A 22,763-nucleotide genomic window follows, 5' to 3' on the forward strand; every position below is an offset into this window, starting at 1 on the left:
CAGAGATAATTATACCGATGTGTAGAGGATGAACCAATCATAATGTATATCAATATAATCACCGGGAAAGTACCAATCACAATAATGACACCAATATTTTTCTCCCGAGGTTCACGTGCTTGCCGGCACGCTAGTCCCTGTTGTGTCGGCCAACACTTGGTGGTTCGGCGGTTAATTGGGATTCCACAACAAAGCTCACCACGAGCACCGCAAGGATCTACCACAAGTGAGGTAGCTCAATGACACGCGCAATCCACTAGAGTGGCTTTTGGCACTCCACCAGGGATTAAGCCCAAGAACCCCTTACAAAAATCACCTTGATTGGGGGCGGACACAATCTCCAAATCCCCTCACCAATCAACATATCCACAACCGTCTAGGTGACGACAATCACCAAGAGTAATAAGAAAGCCACAATTTCAACGATCACCTAGTGCCACAAGAATATGCAGTTTCAATTGCACCTAGGGTTTCCCTCAAACCTCTCTCAGATGAGCACCAAGCTATGAGAGGGAGAGGAGAGGGAGGAGATGCTCACGAGCTCACTGGATTAATCACGCATGCCTCTCAAAAATCTCTCGAGGGATTAGCACTTGGGAGAGAGGGGAGAGGGGAGCTCGAGTTCTTTGCTCTCTATAATGAAAGAAGTGAAGCGTTGTGTTTTGTATTTGTGAGACCGAGAGAGAGCTAGGAAGGGAAGCGCTCGGCCTAAATTTGCATGGCCAACCAGCTCTCCAACGGGCAAAACAACAGTGCCGTTTGCCACAACGGGCAACACAGGCACTGAGTGGCTGTCTGTATTTTCTCAGCACTCGGCCCCATCAAATAAATGAGCAAGTGCCAAAGAGCTGCAAACTTCAGCAGTCCACGCACATGCACGCCTGCCACTCTCCATTTTAAATGGAACGAGCTACACCTCAAAACAATTAAGTACCTCCTTGTACTTGAGTGGACCCCATGCTATGCATAGCAATGGTCAATGGCTGCCTCCTTTTCTCAAAGCGTGTTCACATTTGCATGCAGCTATGCAAATCACCTTTCTCTTTCTCTCTCTCATTTATTATGGCAAGAGCTCCACAACATGCAACGTATGCAAGTATGGTCCCTGACTGCCATTCCTTCTTATACACGAGACAGACAGCAAGCAGCAACTGTAAATTCTTTCAACTGATTCCAACTAGTTGCAACTGCTTTCAACTCTCTTTCTCCTGCCTGCAGTTGGGCTGTACACTTTATTCGACTAGTTGCAACTGCCTCCAGTTACCTGCAACCACAGTTATTTGCTTGCTGTTGAGCTGTGTACAGATTTTAACTGGTTGCAACTGGTCGCAACTGCTTCCATCTTCTTGCAAATATATTTACCCGCTTGCTGTTTGAACTATCCACTAGATTTAACTGATTGCAACTGCTTCCATCTTGTTTCAGCAGCTTGTAGTTCCTTTATGTCTGGACAGCAATTCACCTTCTGTGAATTTTTAGCACCGTTTCAAGTATCTAATTTCACCAAAATATTCCAAAATAAATTGTACATTTAAATTAGCTTTTTTACAAATATTTTTGTAGGCTTTCTCATGCAGCTCACCACGTCACTAATCACTAGGCAAATACAAATGAGAAACATACTTAGTCGCACTAGATAACTATTGCAATTAAAGATTTCCCCTCTTTATAGTACGGTTATCTATCCTAAATCCACTCACACCCACTAGGTGTCTTGAGTGGCAAAACAAAATGGCCCTATTAAAAATACCTTTGCGTTGAGCCCTTTTTGTTTTTCTCTTTCTTCTTTTCCAAGTTGGAGCACTTGAATATCATCTTTTGGTCACCTCCATTACCATGACCATCATCTGGCTCCATCACTTGTTGTGTACCAACCTATCTTTATATTTCACTCACGACAAGGGTTAGTACACATAGGTTTCATCAATTATCCAAAACCAAACTAGGGCTTTCAATCTCCCCCTTTTTAGTATTTGATGACAACCTTTTCACAAAGATATTCAATAAAATCTTTTTGGGTTCATGTTGCTTGCCCAAACATTTTACCATGTGTAAAGGATATGGACAAGTTTCATAAACCCAAATTGGTAGCATTGGCTCCCCCTACATATGTGCTAAGAGTTTGGATTTGTAAGCTTACACATATGCTTAGATAGGAAACATAGGAGACAGTTACTACCAAATGATGCTAAGGTGTAAAGAATGGACCTTTGAAGCATGATACCAGTCGGAGTTGCCATTTGAACACCATCCTTAGCACCATGGTTAGTTAGATAGCACTTGCAAACATAAACACTAGATACCTCGTGAGATCAACATTATAAACAAGACTCTAGTACCACTTGTAAAATATAAATCATGCAAGGCACAACTAACTACCATCCTATGCATGCTAGTATTTCATTTCAACAAATAATTTTACAACTAGCATACACCACACAAGCAAGTATCAGAGAAAATAATGTGCTATGCAAGCAAGCATATGTAATGCACATCCAAATGCAACATACAAGTTTATGAGCTTCCTCCCCCTACTTGTGTGCTTAAAAAAATTGATCCCCTTCTTTTAGCAAAACCTATCTTTGTGAATTACTTCTCCCCTTTGTCATCAATGACCACAAAAGGTGAGCTTAAATTTTAGATAGGTTGTGTGAAACCATGTTAAGTGAGGATCATTTTCCCAAATTTGGTTCAATCTAAATTACTTGTCTAAGATATTTAACTCGGTTTGATCCAATGACAAGCTTTTTCACACCTCATTTCAAGGGCTATCTTGACAATGTTGAGTTAAACACTTATAGCTCATTTTCTAGATCAAACACTAGGATTGCAGGCCCACAAACGTGTCATATGCTACCAGTAGATCATTTCAAACAAAGAAGCAATAGTGGTACCATACAAGCATTAAATTCATTTTATTTTTATAAATGAGCCTAGGACTTGTGAGGAATGACTAGATGCACTAAACAAATCCTTAGCAAAGGATGGATGACATGTGAATCAATTTTACCTTACTTTGCTTGAAGGAGAGGCATGCCATATAAGTGGGGGTGCATCAACACATATTTAAGAAATCCAATATTTTCAATTCATTCCTTAGCGTGCAAAACCTCTTCTCATCAAGTGGCTTGGTGAATATATCAGCAAGTTGATCTTCGGTGCCCACACTCTCAATACAAATGTCCCCTTTTTGTTGATGATCTCTTATGAAATGATGACGAACATCTATATGCTTTGTTCTTGAATGTTGAACTGGGTTGTTGGTGAGTTTCACGGCACTCTCATTGTCACATAGCAATGGCACTTGTTTGAACTTGATTCCAAAATCATTCAAAGTAGCTTTCATCCAAAGTATTGAGCACAACAACTACCAGCTGAAATATATTCTGCTTCAACGGTTGAAAGTGTTACACTATTTTGCTTCTTTGATGACCAGGACACGAGAGATCTTCCTAATAATTGACATGTGGCTAATGTGCTCTTTCTCTAAACTTTACATCCCGCATAATCAGAGTCAGAAAAACCAATCAACTCAAAATTTGCTCCTTTGGGTTACCACAATCCAACATTTTGTGTATGCTTTAAGTACCTCAATATTCTTTTTGTTGCCTTAAAATGACTTTCTCTTGGTGAGGCTTGCAATCTAACACACATGCATACACTAAACATCACATCCGGCCTTGATACAGTCACATAGAGTAGGCTTCCAATCATAGACCGATATAACTTTTGATCTACCATGTGGCCACTAGCATCAATATCCAAGTTTCCATTAGTTCCCAATGGTGTGCTAATTGAATTTGCATCATCTATGTCAAACGTCTTGAGCATGTATTTGATGTACTTGCCTTGACTTACGAATGTGTCATTCTTCATTTTCTTGATTTGAAGACCAAGGAAGTAACTAAGCTCTCCAAGCATGGACATCTCAAATTCTTTTGCCATAATCTTTGCAAACTCTTCACAAAATTCTTGATTGGTTGAACCAAATATAATGTCATCAACATAGATATGCAACACAAATAAGTCCTTGCCTATCTTTTTAGTGAAGAGAGTGGTGTCAACCTTACCCATAATAAATCCTTTAGAGAGTAAGAAATCCCTTAACCTCTCATACCGTGCTCTAGGTGCTTGTTTCAAACCATACAAAGCTTTCTTCAACTTGTAAACATGGTTGGGGTACTTGTCATTTTCAAAACCGAGAGGTTGCTCAACATAAACCAAATCATTTATGTACCCATTCAAGAATGCACTCTTCACATTCATTTGATATAACTTGATGTTGTCGGCACAAGCATAGGCTAACAAGATCCTAATTGCTTCCAATCTAGCAACTGGGGCATATGTTTCTCCAAAGTCAAGACCTTCAATTTGTGTGTAACCTTGTGCTACCAATCTTGATTTGTTCCTTATTACTATTCCATCTTGATCTTGCTTGTTTCGAAAGACCCATTTGGTTCCAATCACATTATGATCCATAGGCCTCTCTACTAACTCCCATAATTGATTTCTAGTAAAATTGTTTTGCTCTTCATGCATAGCATTTACCCAATCAACATCTATCAAAGCTTCTTCTATATTCTTTGGTTCAATGGATGATACAAATGAGAAATGTTCACAAAATGATGCCAATCTTGATCTAGTTTGCACACCTCTTGATATATCACCAATGATATGATCCAATGGATGATCTCTTGAAATATTTGTTGGTTGGAGTATTTGCACTTGATTGCTTGCACTTGGTTGATTACTTGATTTAGATGGTGTACTAGCTTCATGTTGTTGATCTTGCACTTGAGATGATGAACTAGCTTTAATTTGGTCATGAGACCCATTAGCTTGCACATTAGAGGTAGGAAGCACTTGATCTTTGTCATCTTCAACATCAATTACATCTCCTGGCCTAATATCACCAATTTCCATTCTCTTCATTGCATCGGCCAATTGTGTGCCTCTCACATCATCCAAGTTCTCTTCTTCATCTTAAGAGCCTTGAGTTTCATCAAATTCAACATCATGCACTTCCTCAAGTTGACCACTTCCCAAATTCCATACTCTATATGCTTTGCTTGAAGTGGAGTAACCAAGCAAAAAGCCTTCATCAACTTTCTTGACAAACTTGCAACTTTCTTGACAAATTTGCATCCAAATACCCTAAATTATGATATGTTGGGCTTTCTTCCATTCAATATCTCGTAAGGTGTCTTCTCTAGAAATGGATGACAATAGAGTCTATTGTTATAGAAGCATGCCGTGTTGATTGCTTCGTCCCAAAATGAATGACTCAAATTATACTCACTTAGCATTGATCTTGCCATATCAATCAAAGTTCTATTTTTCCTTTCAACTAGCCCATTGGATTGTGGTGTATACTTTGCCGAGAATTGATGCTTGATTCCTAACTCATCACATAGCTCAGCAACTCTTGTGTTTTTGAATTCACTTCCATTGTCACTTCTCACTTTCTTGATGGTGGTTTCATACTCATTTTGCATTCTTTTGATGAATAACTTGAAGATGTCATATACATCACTCTTGTCACTAAGAAATGCCACCCAAGTGTATCTAGTGAAATCATCCACAATCACAAATCCATATTTGTTGCCTCTAATGCTAGTGTATTTTGTTGGCCCAAATAAATCCATATGCATCAACTCAAATGGCTTACAAGTACTCATGATGCTCTTCTTTGGATGAGTGTTGCCAACTTGCTTTCCAGCTTGACATGCACTACAAAGCTTATCCTTTTCAAATGTGATATCCTTCAAGCCTCTAACTAGATCATGTTTCACTAACTTGTTGAGTTGCTTCATTCCAACATGGCCAAGCCTTCTATGCCATAGCCAACCCATGCTTGATTTGGAGAGCAAGCATGTAGACAATTGAGCTTCACTTGTGTTGAAATCAACAAGATAGAGATTGCCATATCTAAACCCCTTGAAAGCAACATTTGATCCATCAACACTAACCACCTCAACATCATCAATACCAAATATACACTTGTAGCCAAGACCACACAATTGAGAAATTGATAGCAAGTTGAAGTTCAAGCTCTCTACTAGCATCACATTAGAAATGGGCATACCATTTGAAATTGCAATCTTGCCAAGACCTACTACATCACCTCTACTATTGTCACCAAATGTGATACTCCTCACATCACCAACATTTGACTTGATTTCTTGGAATATTTTTGATTCACCGGTCTTGTGTTGAGTGCACCCACTATCAAGAATACAATGCCTTCCTCTGGCTTTGTAATTTACCTACAAAACAAATCAATGTTTCTTAGGTACCCATACTTGTTTGGGTCCTTGGAGGTAGTGACTAAGCTTTTTGGCACCCAAATGGCCTTCTTCTTTGGACCCACAATTGGTGTACCAACAAACTTAGCATGCACACCCTTCTCACCCTTGGTAAGCACATAACAAGAATCAAAAGGAATGTAAGATACATTAGCATTTTTCTTGTTCTTGTTCATTTTATTGCAATTAAGCTCTAGGTGCCCAAATTGCTTGCATCTATTGCAATAACGACCGGTGCTCTTCATAAAGCTAGGCTTGTGAGTTGCAAAGGTCATCTTGCCTTTCTTGGGGCTGTAGCCTAATCCCTCTTTATTGAGAGAAAAGCGTTGGCTACCCAAGCACTTAAGCAAGCGGGCCTCACCGCCATAGGCCTTACCTATTGCACGAGTGAGATCATCCACCTCCTTCTTGAGAGTCTCCTTCTCAACCATAATTGATGCATCACAAGTGAAACCATCACTCATACTTGAGCTTGAGTCGGTTGTGATAGATGAAGAGCTACAAGAAGGGTTAGTTTGTGATATAATAATAGATTTATAAAAAGATTCATCCATAATATCAGAAGTCAGTCCAATGCTTCTAGTCTCCTTCACGTCCTCCACCTTTGCTTGATCAAGAAGAATATAGTGAGCTTTTGCGTGCTTGGTGTGAGCGTTCTCAAGTTCCTCATGGTCTTCCTTTAAACACTCATGAGATGCTTGGAGCTCCCTAAGGGACTTCTCAAGATCTTGGACTTTCTTGAGTAAGCCCTTACACTATTTTCTCCTCTTTTGAAAGCCTTCATTTAGTTGCTCACATATGTCCATGAGCTCCTCCTTGGAAGGGTCCTCATCATCATCACTACAAGAATCATCATCATCACATGCATCATCATTATATGTTACCTTGGTGGCCTTAGCCATAAGGCATGTTGATGTAGCATCATCAAAGAGAGATGGTTTGTTGGAAATAGCAACACTACCGAAAGCCTTCTTCATGGCCTCCAACTCCTTCTCATCATCACTATCTTCATCATCATCTGCATCACTATCCCACGTGACAATATAGCCACCACCCTTGTTATTCTTCTTGAAGCTCATTTTCTTGGTCTTCTTCTCATTCCTCTCATTCTTGTCCTTCTTCTTGTTGTTGTCATCATCATCATCATCATCAAGATGTGGACAATTTGCCACCAAATGATCGGGGCTCTTGCATTTCAAGCAAAGCCTTCCATTGCCATTGCCTTTGGTGAAATCTCTTCTCTTTCTTGCACCATAGCCCTTCTTCTTCATGAACTTGCCCATCTTGCGCACTAGAAGAGCCATAGCCTCATCATCACTATCAATATCTTCCTCACTTGGCACTTCTTTCTTGCTCTTGCCCTTGGAGGAGGATGAAGCCTTGAATGCCATACTCTTCTCTTTCTTGTCTTTCTTTTCCCTCTTGTCCTCTTCTCCTTCACTAAGGTCATCATTGTATTGAGCATCGGTCATTATGTCACCAAGCACTTCATTTGGAGTCACCTTGCTCAATCCTTCTCTAAAGATCATTCTTCTCAAAGTAGAGAATCTCTTTGGCAAGCACATGAGGAACTTATGTGAGAAGTCCTCATCCTTCACTTTATCTCTATGGTTCTTGAGATCATTGACAATCACTTGGAGTCTATAGAACATCTCCGGAATGGACTCATCTTTTTCCATCTTGAAGTTGAATAGCTTGTCCTTGAGCATGTACAACTTGGCACTTTTGACATTTTGGTTTCCCTCATTTATCTCAATCAATCTTTGCCACACTTCACTTGCTTTCTCAAGACCTTTGATTTGTTCAAACACTTTTGAATCAATCGCTTGATATATGGCATTGAGAGCGGCATTATTGCATTGTTGGTTGATATCATCCTTGTCTGTGAGATTGTCAGGATCAAGGATAACAAAGTCATTTTCGGTCACATTCCACACTTTGGTATGAATGGTACCAAGGTGCATCTTCATCTTTCTCTTCCATTGATCAAAAGATGTGGTGCCATCAAACATTGGTGGTTTGCCCCCGACATGGTTGAACACAATATGAGCCATATTTTGCACACCAAGGTTGTTAAGCCTTCACTAAACGGTGACCACGGCTCTGATACCACTTGAAAGATCCTAATATGGCTAGAGGGGGTGTGAATAGCCTATTTAAAAAATCTAGAAGGCACTAGAGCAAAGGATTAATATAACAAAAGGCGTAAAACAATTTTGCTCTAGCTCTATGTTGACGGTCCTTAAGTATCAAATTTAATTATCAAATAAATAAAGAAAAGGATCCAAATGAAAACAAGATCCAGACTTAGGGTTTTATCTGACAGAATTCCACGAGTTTTGGTGTTTGTCTATTTCTGCAGGGGGTTATCAGGAAATATGGAAGAAAGGCCCACATGTCAGGATTATGTAAAGATATTAACGTGCTGTGCAATTATCTTACATCTAGAAGACTCCAGAAGCCACGAGACCGAAGCGGAGGCGAAACGGGGCCAGAGACAGGGCGCCCGCCCTGTCCTACTGGGCGCCCGCCCCCTCCAGGAGTCCAATCAGGACTCTGCTTTGTGGGAGATCTCCACCGACCTAAAGGATGAATCTAAACCATACAATCTATGTCGGTTTGATCCAAGGGCCTGTATTCACTTGAAGGGACTATAAAACCAGACCCCCTGGCCCCTGGAGGAGGGAGCCTCTCAACCCTAATTCATTGTTCCATCAAGGGAGAAGAAGCCTCTGATCAAGATTAGAGCCACCACATCAATTAGACATCTAGATTAGCATAGCTACATAGGATTAGAACTAGAAGGAGTCAATCTTCGATTGGTTTCCGGATCTGTCAAGAGGATTCTTGGTAATTCTCTAATTGTGCTTCTAATTGCTTTCTAATTATCTTTGTTCTTCAATATTATGAATATAACTTTGTTCTACTTCAATATATTGCTTATGACTTTGCTCTACTTGCTTATATTTAAGATTATATTGTTCTTAGTTTATCATAGTTATGTACTTGGCTTAGTTAGATTCGATCTATATACATGCTTAGGATCGTATAGCGTTTATCCATCGGATCCATGGGTAAATGATAGATATTGTGTAGGCGTGGTGCTTATACCGTATTTATCTGCGATTGTACCCAATATGCCAGATCGTGGGGTGGTTCGTGATAGTGACAGCTTCATTGATTCTTATATAGTCCCCCTCTCGTGTATTGGGCTGGCAGAGCAACATTATTATAGGGGATTGATTGCTATGTTTCTCATATTCCTTGCTAATATCACTATGCATGGGCGTAGTCTTGTCTCGCAATGATTGCTAAGTATGCTTGCACTATGATATGCTAGACTATATAGTTAAGAATAACTTAGGGAATATTCTTGTAGTTCGTTCTAATACCATGCTAATGACTTTCTAGAGTATCTAATTGAGGTGCTTATCATATTTATTATGTGGCTAGATCAGATTAATTATCCTTGTCACTATTATTATTTCATATATCTTTTATGTGACACTTATCCCTGTATGATGAGTTAGATATAATGTTCTCAATTATACATGCAATGATAGATGCTCAATCTCATATTCTATTCTGTAATCAATAGTGATGATTTCTAATCCCTTCCCATTGGTAAAAATATAAATAACGATACCTGGAATACTTCCCGGTTAAAATGCTACATCGGTATTAATCTGTGCGCTTGCAGATCCCATTCATTATTTATTTAGAAGAGCAATTGCATATTTCAATACCGCGTCTCTTATATCATGCTGGGGATGACAACTTGGCTTAAGTGGTGTGAGGGATAGGTTTGGCATTTTTGGCACCGTTACTAGATTTAGAGAACTTAGTCTACTTTTGGTAATGATGTTAAGAATACCCAACAAGCATTTTTGGCGCCGTTGCCGGGGAAGGTTGATTACCAATCAGGAATGGAATAGAAGATTTTGAGTTATTATCCGCATCACTAATATGATTGAGCTTATCTATTCTCTCATACAGTTTTACCCCGATATTTTTCTATTTTATCTTATGCAGGGTAATGTATGAATAGAAGACATCTTCCAGGGAATTTTGTTGACAATCCCGAAGCATTATTCAAGAAGACGAGAGCCAAGCTAAAGAAATCATCAACACTTCAGCAAGAAGCTTCATCCAATCAAGAAGATCACCGGAACTTGTCTTTAGAGTTCGAGGCCATGGCGAACAAATCAATCCGCGAGTTCTCAGCTCCCACTACGGACAACATCCGCACTGGACCTGCTGCAGAGATCGATGGCAACTTTGAGCTCAAGCCTGGACTTATCAATATGGTGCAATCCAACCAGTTCTGTGGGAAGGCACACGAAGATGCTAGTGCTCATTTACAACACTTCCTAGAGATTTGCAACACATTCACCATAGCAGGAGTTTCCAAAGACGCTATACTACTTCGCCTCTTCCCATTCTCACTGTTAGGAAGAGCGAAGCAGTGGTTCTACGCTACAATGGAGAAGAATACTACGTGGGCACTCTGCTCAACAAACTTCCTGGCTAAGTTCTTTCCCATGGGCAAGACCAATGCTCTCCGTGGGAAGATTACGAGTTTTCAGCAACAAAATGATGAATCTGTTCCAGAAGCATGGGAGCGCTTTCAAGACTACATCCTAGAATGTCCCCATCATGGAATGGAGAGTTGGCTATTGATGCAGACATTTTATCAAGGTCTCGGCAACAGTGCTCGAGAGACCATGGATGCTGCAGCTGGAGGAGCATTCTTATCACTTACTATACCACAAGCCACAGCTCTTGTGGAGAAGATGGCGTCCAATCAAAGATGGAATGAAGAGAGGACCCAGACACGCAAGAGAGGTGGAGGTATGCATCAGCTGAAGGAGGTAGACATGCTGTCTGCAAAACTAGACCTGCTCATGAAGAAGCTCGATGGTAGAGCTGGAGACAAGAAAGAAGTTATGCACATCTACGACTCTCACATGACTTGTGAGGAGTGTGGAGACACTGGACACTCAGGCAACCACTGCCCTGAGATACTTGAGGATGTGAACTACATCAACAACAACAACTACTACTACTACAACCGTCCTCAACAAAATCAAGGTTGGAATCAACAGAGGCCTAACTACTCAGGTAATTATCAAGGTAACAATTCTTACAACAATAATAGTAATTTTCCACCTTTGAGAGAGTTAGTGTCTAATCAAGGAAAGCTAATGGATAATCTATCTAAGAAATTGGCATCTAATGATAAAATGCTAGAAAATATAAATAATAGAATGGATAATTTTTCTACCGCCATCAAGAATCAAATTAGCTTTAATAAAATGATTGAATCACAGTTAAATCAAATAGCTGTTGCTGTTCCTACTACTAACCCCGGTATACCATCACAACCGGAAGGATTAGAATCTGGAAATCTTGTAGACATGTTTGATGCAGGTAATTGGAGTAACCCCGTCAATGAATTTTCTACTGACCGGTCAAGAGAGGCGATCCAGGACGCCCCGTCATCCCGATCTCCATCGGCATGGTGGACGTTCCAGAAGCACTCTGTGACTTTGGCTCCAGTGTCAACATTATACCCAGGGTACTCTATGAGAAATTCTTTACATATCCTATATTAGAAACAACCATGTGTTTGCAGTTTGCAGATCAGACGATAACTTTTCCAAAAGGAATAGTGAAGAACCTTTGTGTCCGAGTTGGTACCTTATATGCCCCAGCAGACTTCGTAGTGGTAGAGACCGGAAATGATCAGAGAGCACCTATCATCCTAGGGAGGCCATTCTTGAACAACACGGGAGCTATCATCTACGCCAGTGCTGCCAAGATCAGTTTCTACGTCAAAGGGAAGAAGGAGACATTTTTCTTCAAGAACAAGACTACACAAATTCCAGATCAACCCAGACGTAAATCAAGGAAGAGGACCAACAAGAGGAACAGGAACACGCAAGTGTGGACCGAGTCAGCTAAGATGGTCACTGTAGTCCATGGAGGCCAAGATCATCAACTTAAGTCACCGTTTTTGACCAAGAAGGACGACCCAGGAATGCCAAGCATTTACTGCTCCATAAATGGATACAACTTCTACAAGACGATTTGCGACACCGGATCAGGCGTCAACATAATGGCCGCAGTCACCTATCGGCTCTTGTTCGGGGCCATGCCACTAAGACCAACATACATTCAGCTCCAGATGGCAGATCAGACATTTCGAGAAGTTCAAGGGATAGTATCTGATGTCCCAGTCAAAATAGACGATCACTTTGTCTACACAGACTTTCAAGTTGTTGACATGGGAGAAGACGAGTACGATCCACCCATCATCCTTGGAAGACCGTTCCTCAGCACCGTTAAAGCAATTATCTACATTGGAACCGGAGAAGTCCATATGCACTTCCCCTCAGAGAAGGTACGCCATTATTTTACTGACCCTAACTATATCATTGAAGAATCTAAGCAGGTCAGAAAGAGACGCAGCCGCAACCAGAGGAGGCAGATCATCAAGGACGGATGGGCAGACTATGAAGGAGAAGTGATAAGATCAGAAGACGTTGAGTTTAAACAGAATTATCCAGAGCAAATTGAAGCACCGAGTTAGGTATGGAAAATGAAGATAACTATACATGAAGAGGAGGCGCTGCCGGAAGTACCGACTTCGCCACCCAACGAACCTCAGGACAATTAAGAAATTGGAGAGTCCCGTTCGGAGGACTCAAAAACACAGAACGCCTTGCCAAGAGGTAAACTTGGTAGTTATCCTTTCCCTTGCAATTATTTTAATTATTTCAGATAGTTTACTTAGTTAATTATGTTCGTGCTATCCTAAAGAGAAAAAAAATGTGAAAAACAGTAAGCCCCATGTGAGTAGACGAGTGGCATAAAACCCATAAGTACATTCACTGTGGTGGCATAAAAATAAAATAAATATTTTTCTGCTTTATAAAATAAAAATGAAAAAACAGGGAGTAATATTTATTAAGGAGTCTCAAGATAATAAAGGCTAGATATTTATGCTAACACTTAATCAGTTCCACAAGCTTTGTTGTCTATTTGAGCTCCACAGAATTTAAGAATCAAGAAGACTAGCAGACGGAGGACATTCTTATCGCTGTCAGAATGCTGCTGACTTTCAAATACACCTCTGCCACCTGCTAGCTACATCAAGAGAAATTACGTCAAAATTCAGCTTGGGGGAGAGCACCCCCATTTATCTCGATAAGTATTTCTATCTATCTTTATACTTATATTATTTTAGAATATAAATACACATAAACTATGGAAAACCAAATAAAGATTTTATGCTTATATATCTTTTGCTTAGTGTGTTTAATAAATAAATAAAGTGGCTATGCTAATCTGTATCTAAACAAATACTTTTCGCAAATCGGCAAGATGTTTGGTGAAGTCTCCAGACTTAACGACCACATCATCAATATAAATTTCCACCAGCTTGCCGATGAACTCGTGAAAGATAAAATTCAAGGCCCTTTGATAAGTAGCACCAGCATTTTTCAAGCCAAAGGTCATGACTATCCACTCAAACAAACCAACATGACCAGGACATCTAAATGCAGTCTTTGGAATATCCTCTTCAGCCATGAATATATGATTGTATCCTGCGTTACCGTCCATAAAGCTGATGATCCGATCCCCAGCCGCTGCATCAACTAGCAGATCGGCAACTGGCATTGGGTAGCCATCCATCGGTGTAGCTTTATTAAGATTCCTGAAATCAATGCAAACCCGAAGCTTCCCATTTTTCTTGTAAACCGGAACAACATTGGAAATCCATTCGGCATACCGACACTGCCGAATAAATTTAGCCTCGATAAGGTTAGTTATTTCGGCCTTGATGTCAGGAAGAATATTGGGATTACATCGGCGAGCTGGTTGTTGATGTGGTCGAAACCCAGACTTGATAGGTAACCGATGTGCAACAATTGATCGGTCTAAACCAGGCATCTCAGTATAATCCCAAGCAAAGCAATCTTTATATTCTTTCAACAAATTGGTTAACTGTTTCTTACACTCAGAATTTAACTTAGCACTAATAAAAGTAGGTCTAGGTCTATCCTAACTACCTATATCTACCTCTATTAAATCATCGGCCGATGTGAATCCCTGGCCTAATTTTCCATCATCGGCGAACCTATCCATTAAAATCCTTCATCAGAACTGACTGCTTGGATCGGTGGAATTTCATAATCGGCGACTTTGAGGAAATCCTTCTCCCAAATCTCTCCTGAGATGCATCTAGTCCCTTCATAAGTGTCTGCTTCTGCCGACGCAATAACGTAGGAAGAATCTCCCGGGACAATCTCAATCTTGTCAGCTACCCACTGGACCAAGCATTGGTGCATTGTAGACGGGATGCAACAGTTGGCATGAATCCAATCTCTCCCCAACAGCAGATTATAAGCACCCTTACCACTGATCACAAAGAAAGTTGTCGGCAAGGTTTTGCTGCCGATGGTCAACTCAATGCATATTGCTCCCTTAACCGGAGACACATTTCCCTCAAAGCCTTTTAGCATCACATCGGTCTTTGTTAAATCTTGATCCCCTTTTCCAAGCTTCCGATACACTGCATATGGCATGATGTTGATAGCAGCTCCACCATCAATTAGAATCTTGGTCATCGGCTGACCATCCACTTTTCCTTTGACAAACAGAGCCTTGAGATGTTGCCTCTCATCATCGGCAGGCTTTTTGAAGATGGCTGTCATCAAGTCCAGAGCCAACTGAGCTATTTGGTCGGAAAATTCCAACTCATCATCACTGGTTGGCGCAAGGAATTCCATCGGCAACATAAATACCATGTTAATATCTGCCGATGGCCCTTTCCCCTTAGGATCTAATTGTTGTTGATCCCCAGATTGGCCAGAGTTGTCGCCCTTTCTCCACTCTTCCCGTCTTTCGCGCTGCAGCCTCCTTTTCTGCGTCCTAGTCAACCCCTCTGGACACCATGGAGAAAGTTGTTGCTACCTTACCGATGGACGATGATGTTCCCTTGACTCCATCCGATAAGTATTAGCATCCCTGCAAAATATGAACTCATCAGGAACTCGTGCATTAGCCATCTCTTCAAGTTCTTCCTGGTTCCTGGGAAAATATTCGACACGATCACCAAGTCTATCGTGCACACTGAGCCTGCCCCCCAGCCGATCATGAACGGACGCTCTTCCCCTAATCGGCCCACCAAACCGGCGGTTAGTGTTCTGATACTGCCGATTTATCTGTCATACTGATCATAACCATTACATTCCACGCAGTCTCTGACAGTAGGGAGCTTGAAATTTTCTTCCCAACAATGAATGAAGAACGGACAATTCCAATGATCCCTATGCCGATTCCACTCCTGTCGGCATCTTTCCTCTTCCCGATAATAGTCTTCTTGCTGGCGCCGATACCGATCGTCTCGTCGCTGCCAAGTCTCCCGAGGCCTTCTATGGGTTATAACAATACCAGATCGGGGAGGCCTTCCTGAGCTGTTTCCTTCCTGGATTAATCCTTTCCCTTTTGCATCGGCAGTGGTAATCTGATGCTGAGGGTCCACCGATGCACTTCTTTCAGCCGCTTCTGATGTCAAGACCTTGGCCTTTCCTTTTGCGCCCAGCATGTTTGTTGGGAAAGGATGTTGATCAATCTTCATCAGCTTCTGAGTTTTGGAGTTATCAAATTTGATCCTCCTAGATTCTATAGCCGATTGCAGCTTCTGTCTAAACAATTTGCACTCATTGGTGTCGTGAGAAGTTGCATTATGCCATTTGCAGTACTTCATCTTCTTTAATTCCTCAGCCGATGGAATTACATGATTGGGTGACAATTTGATCTGACCTTCCTGAAGTAGAAAGTCAAATATCCTATCGGCTTTGGTAATGTCAAATGCGAACTTCTCCAGCTCTTTGTGCCCAAGGGCAAGACATCGGCTTTTTATTTTTTACCCATTCTGCCAAGCCGATGACTGGTTCCTCATCAGAGTCCGAGCTTGCTGCTTCATCCACAAATGACACCTTTTTGTTCCATGCTCTCTTGGGCTCAAAAGGCTTGATATCCTGGTCAGAAATTCTTTGCACCAAGTGACTTAAGCTTTCAAACTCTTGAGATGCATACTTGTCCCTGATATGTGGCAACAAACCCTAGAAAGCCAAATCGGCTAGCTACCGATCATCCAAAACCAAACTATAGCATTTGTTCTTGACTTCTCGTATTCTTTGCACAAAACCTTCAACCAATTCATCATTGCGTTGCTTTAATTTGACCAAATCGGTGATCTTCTTCTCATGGACTCCAGAAAAGAAGTATTTGTAGAATTGCTTCTCTAGATCGGCCCAAGTAATCACTGAGTTAGGAGGTAATGATATAAACCAAGTAAAAGCCGATCCGGATAATGATGACGAGAACAAGCGAACCCTTAACTCGTCCCTGTTAGCAGCTTCTCCACATTGAATGATGAACTTGTTAACGTGCTCCATGGTTGATGTTTCATCCTGCCCAGAAAATTTAGTAAAATCTGGCACTTTCTACCGATTTGGAAGTGGGATTAAATCATACGCAGGAGGATACGGTGTCCGATAAGAGTAAGTATTGACTTTGGGTTTTATCCCAAACTGACCTCTCATGACTTCAGCAATCTTATCGGCCAATAAGCATCGGCATCTTGCCGATGAGGTGGTTGCGGATCTGGCATCTGCTGATAGGGTTCCACGTGTCTGTGAGGTGCGCAGTCTGCATGGAACATTGGGTTAATCATTTGGCCACCAATATGCTGACCGCTAGTCTGCTGACCACCAGGATGTTGACCACCAAACTGTTGGCTGAGATTCATCGGCTGGTTGACCACCCCTTGGTTCTAGAATCCAGGGTAAATCTGGCCTTGTTGAAACCCTGTGACCTGATGATTCTGTTGGGGCATTTGTGGAAAGACTTGCTGCCCAAGCCATCCACTATTAGCATTCATCGGCATAGACCCTGCCGATGTGTGGTAATTGGGCATCATCATTGAATTGACATACCCTGGCTGAGTCATAAACCTCTGTTGCGTCGGCATTGAATCTGCCGATGCATTAGGCATCTGGAATGTTGGAGCTTGAGAATTCCTAGTGTAAGGCCTGGCAGTAGTAGTTGTAGTATACTGGGGACTCTGGTTCATCGGCATATTTGGAGGCGCCGATGCCATAGGAGCCTTGCCTCTCATGTCAGCTGCCTGAGATGTGCCAGGTGCCCTCAACGAGTATTTCGGGGGCATACCGAAACCCCACCAATTAGGAGGAACAGATCCCGACATTGCCGATGCCAATAGATCTGTAGTAAGCTTGATCGACTCATCTGATGTTGATGGATTGGACGGCATCGGCATGGATTGTGCATTAGAGACTCCTAGCGTGCTTGGAGGAGTAGTAGTTTCTGTGCCTGCAACGGCTGTAGCAGCCGATGGAGCCGTAACCACAGGCGATCCTGGCTGACGATAGGCAGGGCCCGCATAATTTGGTGGCAATTGTCGTTCTTTGAAAGTTCTAGCCACGGCATTAAAAACCGTATTGGACAACACACTAGCTTGATTGATCAAGGCACGGTTAATAGCATTATCAACCATGTCTTGAAGTTTACCAGGATTAGCGTCGAAAGTAACCTGCCAAGGCATCAGCAGTGCTTCCTTCTGGATTACTTCGCCGCTCCTGTTGATGTTGAAGGACCTCAAACATTGCTGCTTGTAATCCTCCATGGCTTTCGCAATAGCTTGCTTCTGCTCATCCTTCAGATTGGCTTCCGTCACAGGGATGACGTTCTCCTGATCGAACTCGGTAGTCGACATGTCGATCTTGATACTGATTCTGGTCCCACTGGGCGTGCCAAAATATGTGTTGACGCAAAAGGTGGATCTGCAAACACAAAGGGCTAATACCCGATTTAAACGTTAAGACGTGCCAGCCGATTTGACCTTACTATCGGCAAAGGTGATAACTGGAATACTTTAGTCCTGACAACAGCGATGTGCCCGGATGTCACGGCCAAGAGGTATTCACGTGGAACTTGAGAATACGCCGAGCTTAAATCGACGAATTCCTAAGAACTCATAGTAAAAGGAAAAAAAGTATGACGAAGTCGTCGAAAAAGTAGATGCTGGAATATGAGTACAAAACTTGTGTTTGATTGATTGATAGATATTTCATTACAATGCCCCAGGGTCTACATTTATACCCTGCCCAAAGAGCTACAATCAGACACAACTAGGACTCAAATTCCAAATTAAACAGAATCCGTATACAAAACGATTTAAATAACTAAGGAAAACATAAAACTATCCTCCTGTGACAAACTGGGACATCACCACAGGCCAATCGGCAACCTTCAGGTTATTCTCTTGAATCATCGGCAGACCCCTCATCGTGGCCATCAGCACAGGTTAATACTGACCATCGGCATAAACACATCATCACCCATAGACTTAACCGCATTCAGCTGTCCCTTCATCGGCAACCACCCTCATCGGCAACTCTCCTGCAGACCAGTCACTGTTGCCCTATCTTACCGACCTTCACTTCTACTGATCCTGGGTAAGTGTCCAAAAACGGTGTCAACAGCTGCTCATGTCTCAGAGCACACCTAGTATACCAGTTTGATCAAACTCTGCGCAGAGGTGTGCACATTTCCCGCAAGTCGTGTTACCCATATGCCCGGAGTTTGCAAGACCCACTAACATTGCCAAGGTGATTGGGCAGAGAACACTATGAAGCATTCCATAGGACTCCTCTAACCAGTTAGGGCCGTGAGGTTCCCTCGGCAGGCAGATATAGAGGACCCCCCTTTCCTATGGCACATTTCCATCATGGCTATACACATAGGAACAGAAGCAGTTCTATACCCAAAGTGGCAAGCCCCTCTTGTGCCCTTTCAGGTAACCTCTAACCAGCTAGATGAGATCCTACTACTGAGCTAAAGTTAGAGCCATATAACCATCACGGTTGCACTATATGTCCCAGATAGTCGCTTACAGAGAAGTCCTTACGGAGGGTCTAGGTCAACCTGACTGAAGTCAATTGAACCATAGCCCTTTTCCCATCATTTGTCATCATATTTAATAAAGTCAAAATTGTAGTGAAGTCTCAATTAATTAGAGCACTAGACATGCAATCTACCCATAGGTGTCATAAATATATAGTCATGTAGCTAGGATGTCCTTACGGTTATCATAATTAGACACATGCAGATGCGTAATTAATTAAGTAAGTAGGTGTACAAGGGAAACCCATGTTATACTTGCCTTTGGTGAAGGGAAGCTGCTGCTAGTCCTACTGCTCCTCGGAATAAAATGGATCGCCCACGGTCACGTCACCGTCTGCGCTCGATCGGCACGACACAACAACACACATCCAGGTTCCAAACATACAAGCAAACAATCCTTTAATTAGAACAGTATACCAACAGATCAAAACAAAATAAAATGTTTTAAAACAGAACCTACGTTTTGCTACGATCACATAGATACGAAGATCACGAAAATGGGAATTAAAACGATCAAGTTACGAATTTACACCCATTTTCTATAGCGATTTAATTAATTAAACCTAAGCCTAAAAATAAAAAGTTTCCAACTGCAGTAACAGTGGTACTAACATGTAGAGAATTTGAATATGAATCTAACGCAATTTGAATGGGTCAAATCAGAGCTAAAACGAATAATTTATGGCAAGAACTCATTGGCAAATCTTTAAATTTTTGAAAGCGTAATTTGACCTAACTAACGGGAAATACATTTTCAACACGGCAAGGCGTATTTCTATTGAATATGCTAAGGACGGCAGGCAGAATTTGGAAATCAGGGAGGGGTTCTTAAGCAAAACTGCCCCCGAAGGGGTACAGTGCATCCAGGGCCATTGGATCGCGAACGGATGGCATAGATTATAAGAAAGAATTAAGAGAGAGAGGGAGAGGTTGGCGCGCGGCCGGAGGGGAGGAAGGAGGAGGCGGCGGCCATTGCCGCGGCCAGCAAGGTCGCCGGAGTAAGTCTCCCTGGCGCTACCGAGCTCAGTTTTCAAATCCGATTGCACAGGGATATAGAGGAGGGCGAGGGGGGTCTAGCACAGGGTAAAACACGGCTGGTGGGAGCGGCTTGCGTGGTGGCCGACGGTGGCGCCATGGCCGGCCACGTCGGTGCTCAAGGGAAGGTCACTAGAGGGCGCTATTTACCATGGAAAGGGTCAGTGAAGAAGAGGAGGATGCAACGCGCTCACCACGGCAAGAAACGGGGGCGGGATCGGCTTGAAACGCTGGGCGTCGCGCGGCCGATGATGGTTCTCCGGCGGCGGTTCGCTGCGCATTCAAGGACGAGAGCAGAGGTGAAGAGAGGGGGAAGTGCTCGGGCACGCGGACGCTCTTCACTTGAAGCCGATGTGCTGGGGAAGAGGAGTGGGAATCATGGGGAGCCGCTCGAGCACCAGCGGTTCTGAACCGAGAGAGAGAGGGAGGGAGGGACGGTTGGAGGAGACGATGCGGATAGGCAGGCTCGGCTTGTCAGCGGGTGAGAGGGGAGAAGGGGAAGAAGGGGGAAGGAGCTGGCCGGCTGGAGCAGGGGAGGCGCGGGGGAAATGGGCTGAAGCAGGCCGAAAGGAGAAGGGGGAGGGGGAAAAGAAAGGTTTTTCCATTTTTTTTTCCAAATCAATTTTCAAACTCATTTTTAAAATGGAATTTGAATTCAAACTCTTTTGTTCAAAACCACACATCACAAACGAAAATGCGCCAGCATGAATGCAACACAAAATGTTATTCTAAACTTATATTTAATTTTAATTCCCCAAATTTATTTATTTTTCCTAAATTTTGATGCTCACAAAAATTAATCAATTAAACTCAATTCATCTATTTAAAGGAATAAAATGTTGGGTGTTACAATTCTACCCCCCTTAGAAATAATCTCGTCCTCGAGATTGAGACGGTGCTTACTCAAAGAGATAGGGATAAGATTGTCTTAGCTCATCTTCTCTTTCCCAAGTGGCTTCTTCTTCCTAATATCAGTGCCACTGCACTTTGCACATCTTTATAACCCGACTCCTAGTAACTCATTCCACGGTTTCTAAACTCTTGATCGGATATTCCTCATAAGTCAGATCTCCTTCAACAGTAAGCTCTTCTATTGGAATTTGTTCCTCAGGCACTCGCAAACATTTCTTCAGTTGCAACATATGGAACACATCGTGAATACCCGACATACTCGCAGGCTATTCTAATTGATAGGCCACTTGTCCACGTCTCCTAAAAATTTTGAACGGTCCAACGTACCTTGGTGCCAATTTACCCTTCATATTAAATCTCCTGACACTTCTCATAGGTGATACCTTCAAGTTCACATAGTCCCCTATCTCGAATGCCAAATCTCTTCTTCTAGTATCAGCATAACTCTTTTGCCGAGACTAGGCTACTCTCAAGTTGTCCCGTATTTTCCACGCTTGTTCTTCTGCATCTCTAAGAACATCAGGTCCAAATACTTGACTCTCACCAGTTTGATTCCAAAACAAAGGTGTTCTACATTTCCGCCCATACAATGCTTCAAACTTGTCTGGTGACTATTATTAAATGAAAATTCAGCATATGGCAACCTTGTGTCCCAACTAGTACCATACTATAAAGCACATGCTCTCAACATGTCCTCTAGAATCTGATTCACCCTTTCAGTCTGTCCATCGGTTTGGGGATGATACGTGGAACTAAAGTTCAACTTTGTTCCCAATGAATCATGTACTTTGCGCCAAAACTGCGATGTGAACTATGTACCCCAATCAGACACGATCTTCTTTGGAACTCCGTGCAGGCTCACAATTCTATCCATATATAATTTTGCTAACTTTGCACCATCATAGTTGGTGTTGACGGGTAGAAAGTGAGCAACTTTAGTGAGTCGATCCACTATTACCCAAATTGAATCATACCCACGCTGAGTGTGAGGGAATCTAGTGATGAAGTCCATACCTACTTCTTCCCATTTCCACTCAGGTACTTGCATTGGTTACAACAACCTTGCAGGTCTTTGATGCTCGGCTTTCACCCTCTGACAAGTATCACATATGGCTACATACTATACCACATCTCTCTTTAACCCATACCACCAATATCTTTCTTTAAGATCTAGATACATCTTGGTGCTACCGAGGTGAATTGAATATGCAGAGTCATGTCCTTCACGCAGGATTGCATCTCGGATGGATTTCACTTCGGGCACACATATTCTTTTCCCAAACCATAGTGTACCATTTTCATCCAACCTGAAACCTGGTGCCTTTCCAAGCACTACATTCTCTGAAGTTTCTTTTAATTTCTCATCCTCCAACTGACCTTTGCGGATTTCTTGATCTCAGGTGGGTTCTAACTCCAATTCAACAGTGTTGTTCACTAGACCCAAATTGAGATATTCTATTTCGGCTAGCAACTCTGTGGGAATGAAGGTCAATTACAGCCCATTGACATAGC

Source organism: Sorghum bicolor, chromosome 3 (genome assembly GCF_000003195.3).
Source record: "Sorghum bicolor cultivar BTx623 chromosome 3, Sorghum_bicolor_NCBIv3, whole genome shotgun sequence".
Lineage (NCBI taxonomy): Eukaryota > Viridiplantae > Streptophyta > Magnoliopsida > Poales > Poaceae > Sorghum > Sorghum bicolor.